The following is a 10311-nucleotide window of genomic DNA, read 5'->3' on the forward strand; positions in this document are numbered from 1 at the left end:
CCACTTCACAATGTCATTTCATCTCTGGATTCTTCTTTTCCCCAGTAATTCACAAACTCAAGACTCTCATGTTTCCAGCCCACACCTCAGGAAGATGTATGAAGGGGAGAAGAAGAGTGGTTAGGTAGGAAAGCCTGCATTGTGATAGAAGAGCTTTTGTTCTCTCTCATTGGGATCTAAGCCAGAAGCCCCCAGGGAGGGTTCTTTACCCCCCAGCACTGGAAAAGAAGTGGCCACTAAGAATCTGCCAGTCACAGATGGACAGGTAAAAGTTTGGAAAGCAAGGAAGAAGGGGAGCCAACCTCCCCCAGAGAACAGAGCAGACACCCCTGCTGGTATCCATGGACCTTTGCACAGGACTGTGAGCTCCTCAAGGGCAGGGCCTGGCCTGGCCCCTATGTCCTCTGCCAGTGTGTAGATCAGAGCCTGGCATGTGGTGGGCATTCATCAGATGCTTCATAGGTTGAGCTAGGTAACACCCTCCAGGCACATTCCCAGTGTTGAAGAGAACTACAGTTGTGCTGGCATGGAAGTTAGGGATCCCCAATCCTGCCGGGTAGTTGTTTTCTTGAGATCCACCAACTGTTAGCACAAGGATATTGTGTCTGGATGCTAGCCCACAGGGCACACCCCAGAAATAGAAAATAGCAGGGCCCTGCCTGACCCTAAGAGGAAGAATGAGGAGTCTGGAGACTCAGAACAAGCAAAACTGGCCCTCCTTCCCTGCCCCCTCTCTCTCCTCCATGCTATCTTAGGGAACATGGCTCATCCCTTATAGGGATCCTAATTTCTCTCCCTCAGAAGGGATCCCCTGCCCTTTGCTTGCTCTCCAGGCAGTCACCCTTTTCCTGACAACTTGCAGCTTTGAGAGATAGAAGTCAAATTCTGAGGCTTGAAGCTTGAGCCAATTTTTCCCTACCAGGGTGCTTGGCTTGGGGCCTTTACAAGTGACCAAAACTATATCCTCTGGGGAGACAGGGGGGTAGGTCATGTGAAGGGCGCTTACTTTGCCCCAACCCCTCCTGAAGTCCTTCCTGGCCTGTCTGCCAAGTTTCCTGTCCTCCTGCTCCTTTGGCTTTCCCCCAGGAGAGTGAGCTACTCCCAGCTTGGAATCCCAGAGATAACTCCCTATCCCCACCCCCACCACTCTATCCCCTGTCACTGGAGAAGAAAGGTTCCCTTCTGCATGACAGCTAGTTAGCTTGTGATCATTGGAATACCTAGCAATATTTTGAGTAAGCAGGCTAGAAAGAATGTCAGTCTTCATTGGGATTTAAGGTGACAGGTTTCTGGCTCTGAACTTGGATAAGATTAACTCTTCATTCTTAAAGAAAGAAAAGAACAAAACCCAGTTCTGTGAAATAGCAAGTTAGTCCCAAAATATACAACTCTAGAAGCCTCATAGGCAGTCCAATCTGCATGGTTTTTTTCCTTCCAGGACTACAGATTTTCTGTGTCTGATAATATGTTTGTTACACCTCATCTCTGCCAGAGACCCATACAGTAAATTGTCAGATCCAACCATGTAATCTCTTAACCATAAGGCTCCAACATCTGCTGGCCAGTTGTCTCATGGTTGGATCATGAACAAGGCTTCTAATTTTACTTTCTGAATTTAACATAAAAAGTTTTAATGAGTATATGTAATTCATACTTTCAAACTTCAGAGAGTCCTTAAAAGAGAAACCTATGCTTTCATAACCCAAGTCTCCAAAGTAAACGGTTTTATTTTTAAATCCCATTTCCTCTCCCTTTCCTCTTATACAAACGCATTATCACACAGACTAATGAGACTTTATCTCCCTTTCCAGAAAAATGCATGACAGGGTTTGTCTTGGTTTTGCTGAAGAGCCCCCTCCCCCAAGCTCCATGTTCATGTGATACATCCCATAGGCTCATTCTTCATTCTGACATTAGACAGATGTCGTGAGCTCCTGTCTACTCATCTATAAGAGCAAATTGGAAATTAGAAATGATCTCTGAGTCATGCTGAGTGAAATTGTTTTAAAATTTGCTTTCTCTCATTCTCTTGCCTGTTTTTTGCTGAAATGGTATGGGTTTAGTAATGGCTTGATCCTGCCAACTTAATTCTCTTTTCCTATTTCTCCCTTCTTTGGGCGTGCCCTCAAACTTGGAAGGGATTACCTTTGATTAAAAGCAATTTGGGGTTGGCCTTCTTGTTCAGAAACCAAGTCTCTATAAATACATTATGGGTTTTTTGTTGGAACAAATTCCAACAGGCCAGAGGAGTGTAGTGAAGTAGCTCCTTTGCAATTTCTTGCCATTGTTATGATTATCCTTAATCACATCATGAAGAATTTCAAAGGGAATCATTACATTAGTTCTCACCTCCTTGTTGAGGATAATCTGTACTGAATGTGTGTGTGTGTGTGTGTGTGTATGTGTGTGTGTACTGGTACTAGGACTTGAACTCAGGGAGGGCCTGGCACTGTCCTTGAATTTTTGTCAGAAGGCTAATGCTCTACTACTTGAGCCACAGCTCCACTTCTGGCTTTTTAGTGATTACTTGGAGATAAGAGTAACATGAACCTTTTGGCCCTGTTTGCTTCAAGCCACAATCCTCAGATCCCCACCTCCTGAGTAGTTAGGATTACTGGCCTGAGCCACAAGTGTCAGGTCTAGACTGAAAATATGGATGATGCTCTTAAAGCCAAAGGCCTAGGACTAACTTGGTTAAGGTGGCTTATTGATTCCTACTAGGAGTTCCACACATATCTTTCATCCCTTCCTGACAAATACATCTCCTCTACCCTCATCTGGAAAACAGGGACAGCAATGCCCATGGTGAGTGACCAGAGCCAACCAGAAAACACAGTTAGCTCCTTTGACAGGAAATGAAGGGGACAGTTTCCCTTCCATTCTCTCCAGTTCAGAAGCAGGATCACAGCATACTGTTGTTAAAGAGCCATTGCCCTAAATGTATGGTTAGAGATAAGGTGAAGTAGATGAACTTGTTTCTACTTAAAAAAGTCTTCCTCCATCATGGAGGCCAGCTTTCTATGAGGGTAACAAAAATGCCTGAGGCAATCAACTTACAATAAAGGAAAGACTGTTTAGGCTCATAATTTTGGAGGTTTTAATCTATGGTTCGGAAGATGCATTGCTTTGGGGCCTGTGGTGAGGCCTATGCATCACAATGGGGAGTGTATAGCCCAGGAAAAGCTGTTCCTGTGGTGACCAAAATGAAAGGGAGATAAAGGAAGAGAAGAGGGGAGAAGAAGAGGAAGAGGAAGAGGGAGAAGACATAGAGGTGACTTAAAACCTCTCACTAGTTCCTACCTCATAAAGTTTCCTCTACCTTCCTCATAGTGTCACAGGCCAAGGAACGTGCCAGGCACGTGCTCCACCATGGTGAGCCCCATTCACCTTCTAGACTGTACACGTCTTTGACACCACTGCACTCAGCTGACAGGGTTCTTCTGTGTGCTGACTGCTGCCCTCCCAGGGGGAGCAGTAGAGAGGAGCTGAGGCTGTGCTGTGCTTGTTAGGGGTTTTCTTCCATTCATTCAACCTATCTGCCAGCCCTAGGGCTTTCTGGGAGCAGAGTCTGGAAGAAGAGAATGGCTGATGGGACCATCGTGGAAGGCAAGCCTTTGATCCCTACTAAGCCAGAAAATAACCTCTGCTAGGCTCTGAAAACCCACATGCACTTTCTGATTCCCTCCAGGGTGGGATTGATTGGTCCAGGAAGAAAAGAGCCAGCACAGGAGAGAGGTGGTCTGTGTCTTGTCTGACCCACATGCATCTTGGTCACATCAAGACGAATGGACCCCATGGCTTTCCTTCCTCTCCAGCCCAGCCTCTAGGATTGCCTCCCTTTAACCATGTCCCATCCATTCAGACTGACTTTTTAAATTGCACATTACAGAAGAGAAAGTTCCTGTCTTTCCTATCTTGTGGTTCACTGTCTTGTGGTAGCCCCTTTCCTCTCCTTTCCTATCTGACAAATTCATCTGAGACTTCGCCTAAGCCCAGTCAACTGGTTAATGGGCACTTTTTGCTGTTAGCCTGTGCCAACTTGGCATTGGGTTACAGCGATGCCTACACAGGATCACATGGACTGGTAAAGGGGGTGAATATGCAAATGGAAACTGAAAATAATCTGAGCGAAGCAAAAGTTAATACTCAGATAAATACAGAAAGAGAACAGAAACTTCAGGGTGTCTTTGTCAATCATGCCAACTGCTATCAGAAGTCACTCTAGAAATTTCAGGACCATATAGGAAAGTTCCAAAAGTACAGAGAAGCTTTGGAAGTACAGAAGTCCATTTTGCCAAATCAGTATAGGACGAGAACATGACAGGGTTGAGAAATCTAAAGTACAAATCATGCCTCTGTCATATACATCATATGTGAGGGAGAGACTGTAACCAAAGTCCTGTAGGTAGCTTTGTGACCCACTCCCTGCCTCTACTCTGGGTGGTGGCAGAGGCAAGCCCGGGGACAGGAAGGAGGATGACAGGCCACTACCTGTGGGAGGCCAGTCTCTAGTTATATATTGAAGAGGTTGGGAATACCTCAGGTTAGATGACAGTGGGAGAGGGAGGGGAAGGAGAGCTTCTAGGGCTAATAGCTAAGTGACCGAACACCCTGGACCCTTTAGGGGGCCCCTGGCTGCTTGAAGACCATGACTTTGGAAACTCCTGCAGACTTACGAGTATATGACTTCGAGAGAGAGAGAGAGAGAGAGAGAGAGAGAGAGAGAGAGAGTATCCTTGTAGTAGAGATTAAAAGCATCTGTCACATCTAAATACTAAGATTTTGTGTTTGAACCTAGTACCAAGTATTAGACATCTAGTGACTTGCCTTCTTAGTGCCTTTATCTCTTTGAAAGTCTGTATAGTGGGCCTAACAAAAATACCTACTTCCTAGGATTGGTGAGTTGAAGGGCCTGCTTTAGGTAAGGGGCTGTACACGCCTCAGGTGCTAGCCAAGTTACATCTATGGCTCTGTAGGACCATGTGGAGCAATGATCAGCCACTTCTGATCTGATGAGCACCATGCAGCCATCATAGAGAGTAAGAGAGACTACATTACTGGCTATGTGACAGCCGCTCTGGACACCGGCCAAAGTGGGTGATTCCCTCAGTGTTTATGAGAATGCATGGCAATGCCAATACCAAATGGTTAAACAAACCCAGATTGTTGTTGGGGATTTTGATGGAGAAAGGATTAACTGGCTTCCAAGTACCTTGGCTTCATACCAACCTTATTTGCTCAGCTGAGAACTGCCTTTCAACACCAACTCCGTGAGAAAGACCAGGCTGAGCACTGGGGAGGCGCAACTCAGGAAAGGGGACACCAGGGTATGTTATAAAGACTTTGGCTCTGTTCATTACTCCGCTCTCCTTTCCCCTTCCCTCCTTTCTCTCATTCTCTCTCTCTCCTTCCTCCCACATCCCTCTTTTCTCGCTTTCTCTTTTTCTTTCTTCCTTCCTCTTCCTTTCTCACTTTCTCTCTCTCACTTTCTCTCTCTCACTTTCTCTCTCGTCTCTGTCTCTGTCTCTCTCTCTGTTAGAGTAAATTAGACTTTGCCAGAAAACCATGTGGACATCCAGGTACAAAGAACAAAGAAAAGGTTTATTGCTGGTAAAGGGGCCGAGGGGCCGGCAAGACTCTTCTCACAAGGGAGAGGAAGTGAGAAGTGCCGGCTATTGTCTCAGGTGACCTTTTATAACCTCTGGGATATTGGGGGAGGGGATCTCACTGCCTTATATGGTCATAGCTATCCCAAAGGAAGGCCCTCTCAGGTGACCCATATGACCTGTGAGGTGCAGGGGATCTTGCTGCCTTATATGGTTATAGCTGTGCCAAAGGAGAGTTCTCTCAGGGAAAGGGGCTTGGAGCAAATCATTTACTGACTTTACTACGAGGGCCTAGTGTTGCCTAGGGAAAGAGCATGCCAAGCTATGAGAAGAGGCTTCTGGGCTAACAGTTTTTCCTTTCTTCCTTCCTTCTTTCTTTCTTTTCTTTTCTTTCTTTCTTTCTTTCTTTCTTTCTTTCTTTCTTTCTTTCTTTCTTTCTTTCTCTCTTTCTCTTTCTTTCTACTTCCTTCCTTCCCTTCTCTTTCTTTCTTTCTCTTTCTTTCTTTCTTTCTTTCTTTCTTTCTTTCTTTCTTTCTTTCTTTCTTTCTTTCTTTCTTTCTTTCTTTCTTTCTTTCTTTCTTTCTTTCTTTCTGTGTCAGTACTGGGGCTTGAACTCAGAGCCTAGGCACTATACCTTAGCTCTCTTGCTCAAGGCTGGCACTCTACCACTTGAGCCACAGTGTCACTTCTGGCTTAAAAAATCATTTTATTTTATTGTAAAAGTAAGGTACAGAGGAGTTAGAGTTACATAAGTAAGGCAATGAGTACATTTCTTTTTGTACAGTGTTACCCCTTCCCTTGTTTTCTTCTGCTATTTTTCCCCGACTCCCCACCCTGCCCCCCAAGTTGTAAAGTTCATTTCCAACATGGTGTCTAGTGAGTATCGCTTTTGCATTGGCTCACCCTTTGTCCCACAGTTTCTGTGATTCCCCATCCCCTCCCCAAATCAGATAAACTTACATACAAGACAAACGGTACTGAAATCAGACACAGCGACCACAAGGAATAAGCAGAGGAGAGCAAAAAAGATGAAATAACTGCAAACAGTACACTAAAAAAGAAAAACAAAACAACAACAACAAAAATCTTGTTTCCATATTGTGGAGATCATTTCAATTAGCATCATTTTATATGGCCATATGTTTCTTTGGGGCTAGCTTACTTCACTTTTATGATTTCTTTCCCCAAGTCTTTCAATTTGCTTATGAATGGGGCAATACCATTCTTTCTGATGGAGGCATAGGATTCTATTGTGTATATCTATCACATTTTCTTGATCCATTCATCTACTGAGGGGCATCTGGCTTGATTCTATATTTTCGCTATGGTTTTTTTGTTAGTTACTTTGAGGTAAGTCTCCTGAACTGGCTTCAAATTACAATTCTTGCATCTCAGCTTCCTGAGTAGCTGGGATTACAGATCTATTTCATATTGGGTCTGTACTCCAACTTAGGCCAGGAGACACTAGGGAATGCACATTTGAGTTTAAGATTACACAGCTGGGTACTGGTGGATCACGCCTGGAATCCTCACTACTCAGGAGGCTGAGATCTGAGGACTGCAGTTCAAAGCCAGTCCAGGCAGGAAAGGCTGTAAAACTCTTATTTCCAATAGACCACCAGAAAACCGGAAGTGGGTGCTGTGGCTCAAGTGGTAGAGCGCTAGTATTGAGATGAAGAGCTGAGGGACAGCGCCCAGACTCAGAGTTCAAGCCCCATGACCAAAAAAAAAAAAAAAAAAAAAAAAAGATTACATAATCAGACATATCCAAAAGTCACAAGTCTCCAAAAGGCAGTAATATCTTTCACTAGCTCACTCTCTCCACAAAGCTAGTAGCCATCACTATGATGCAAATGCTTCTCTAGGCCTCTAACAATTTAAGTACAAATATATTAAGAAACATCCAGTGCCATCTCCCTCCCCAGAGTTTCTAAAGAAGTTTAAGGTATTTCTTTTCCTATGTAAAGGCAAACTGTGAGGAGCTGGAGGGCTCTCAGCACAAGCCTTTGATGAACTGTGCAGTCTGCAGGAGGGACATGCTAGTGATGTATGTCTGTAGGGAACCACCTGGATTAGGCACCAAATTGTGGGTTGGGCTCTTCCTCAGGTACATTGGGAATCATAGATCTGCAGACAGTCAAGATGGTGGTGCTTTAAGCACACTGAAGAGCGAGGGGCTGTGGCCTCACACATTTAGGGCAGTTTACTCACTTAATGAATCTATGAGTATAGAAGAGCATCATATTTCCTCTCAGCTTTGAAGAAGTCAGAGTAACATGGGAAGCTTTGTTAAGAGAAATATAGGGATCACTGTGAAACAGAGCAAATCAAAACAGCCTAGACTTACTACAAGCATCCACCGAGGGCTTTCTGGTGGCTTGAATGGTATTAGGATTGTGAAACCCAAAGATGGTGTAGCTTTTTCCCTATGAAGAACCCGTAATCTGACATGCCAATAAATAGGCCTAGGCTGGAACAAGGAGAGCTGGAGTGAGAAGAAAAGCTCCAACTACAGAGCACCTTTAAGAATCTGGGCTCCCACATCCTCCTCCCAAGACTTCTCAGTAGGGAGTAGAGTCACCCCCATCCATGGCAGAAGAAATGGAAACCAGCCCTCTCCTCCCATTGGCACCCTTAGCTAGTGGTAGAGCTGTGATTGAAACTCCGATCTTTCTGTTTCCTGGGTCATTATTCTTTCATGGGGCCATTCAGTCTTGTGAAAACATGTCAGGGTTCCCAGAGCAAGGGGGCCTTTCTGTCCTGGAAAAAAAAAGCTCGAGAGAGAGAGAGAGAGAGAGAGAGAGAGAGAGAGAGAGAGAGAGAGAGAGAGAGAGAGAGAGAGAGAGAGAGAGAGAGAGGCGCGGATGGACAGCTGAGGTGCAGGAGTAGCTCTGTAAGTAATTCTTCTTCCAGCCCAGGAGGAAAGGGAAGGTCATGAGCCCCAGTCCCAAGCCCAAGAGGCGGTGATTGCAGGGCTGCTAGACAGCTGGCAATGTGGAGATGCATTTCTCAGGTGACTCTAAATGGACAATGAATCAAGCAAAGGGAGAAAGACTTCTTTGCAGCTTTGACAAATGACACTAACGGGACATGATCTGATCATAATAAATCCCACACTTTTGATCCATATCTCAGAACTGCCATCCTCAACCTGGCCCATAACATATCTAATTTGGGAGCTAAAATGTGCCTCATGTCTTTACCAGCAATACCTAAGACAAAAGCCAATATACACAAAGAACTCAAGAAACTAACCTCTCCCAAACTTAATAAGCTAATCACTAAATGGGCAAACGAGCTAAAGAGAGTTCTCAGAAGAGGTAAGAATGGCAAAGAAACACATGAGAAATGTTCATCATCCCTATCCACAAAGGAACTACAAATCAAAATAACTCTGAGATTCCATCTCACCCCAGTTAGATTAGCCAACATTTTGAATTTGACAAAAACAAATGCTGGCATGGACGTGGGGGAAAAGGAACCCTACTGTACTGCTGGTGGGAATATAAATTAGTACAACCACTCTGGAAAGCAGTCTGGATGTGCCTTAAAAAACTAAACATAGACCTTTCCTACAACCCAGCGATACCACTTCTAGTCATGTACCCTGAGCATCATGAACCAGGATACAATAAGGACACCTGCATATCCATGTTCATTGCTACACTATTCACAATAGCCAAGATATGGCAACAGCCCAGATGCCCACAATAGACTGTGGATCCAAAACATGTAGTACAATGCAATTTTACACAAGTATTAGAAAGAATAAAATAACATCATAAAATAACATCATTTGCAGGGAAATGGAACTAGAACAAATCATGTTAAGTGAGCTAAGCCAAGATCAGAGAAACAAATGGCACATGTTCTCTCTGATATGTGGAAATTAGATTTAAAATGCACTAAGATATGACAAATTACACAGGATCTAGATACTCACATACAGTGAGACCAAAAGAGGATAACCTTAGGAGAGAATTACAAAGGTGCAATGAGCAAGTGGCTTTTCACATATGAGTGCATGTGTGTGTGTGTGTGTGTGTGTGTGTGTGTGTGTGTGTGTGTGTGTGTACCAAAACAAACTCCTCAGATATGGAAACAAAAGATTTTTTAAAAAAGATTTATTTCTTTTTCTTTTCTTTTTCTGATGACTCTATATTCTTTACTTATGTATGGTACATTCATGTGCATATCTTCGGGGAGGGCACAGAACTCAAGGAAAAAAGGTGAAAAAGTGCAGCAATGGATTGCACTGGACATTAATGAAAGTGAATTATACAACCTGTGGGTGGAGATAGGAGGCAATGGGAGAGAACGAGGGAACAGATGAAATGTCCTCATTACCTGACTCCTGTGAATGTAACCCTTCTGTACCTCACCTCTATAATAACCATAAAGTAAAACACGAGGCACATTAAAGATTGTCTTTTCCAGTTACAGGCCATGGAGGAACACGTAGCTGGGCCCCTCAATTAGAAAAGTGTGTGTCCTGCCCAAAAACTTTGGCAGAAATGGCACAGCATTGAGACTGCCAAGAGCATCCTGCGGTAGGGACCACATGTCTGCTCCCTTGCTACACAAATGCTACCCAAGATGCAGGTAGTGGTACAGACTGGGTGACTTATGGGGGAGAAATGGGCAAAGAAACCACCTAAGAAGTGACATTGGCAATCAGTGGGCTGGGTTCTGGCTCAATCACTGA

The sequence above is a fragment of the Dipodomys merriami genome, unplaced genomic scaffold (assembly GCF_024711535.1).
Source record: "Dipodomys merriami isolate MVZ:Mamm:240054 unplaced genomic scaffold, mDipMer1.0.p SCAF_51, whole genome shotgun sequence".
In the NCBI taxonomy this organism is placed as follows: Eukaryota; Metazoa; Chordata; class Mammalia; order Rodentia; family Heteromyidae; genus Dipodomys; species Dipodomys merriami.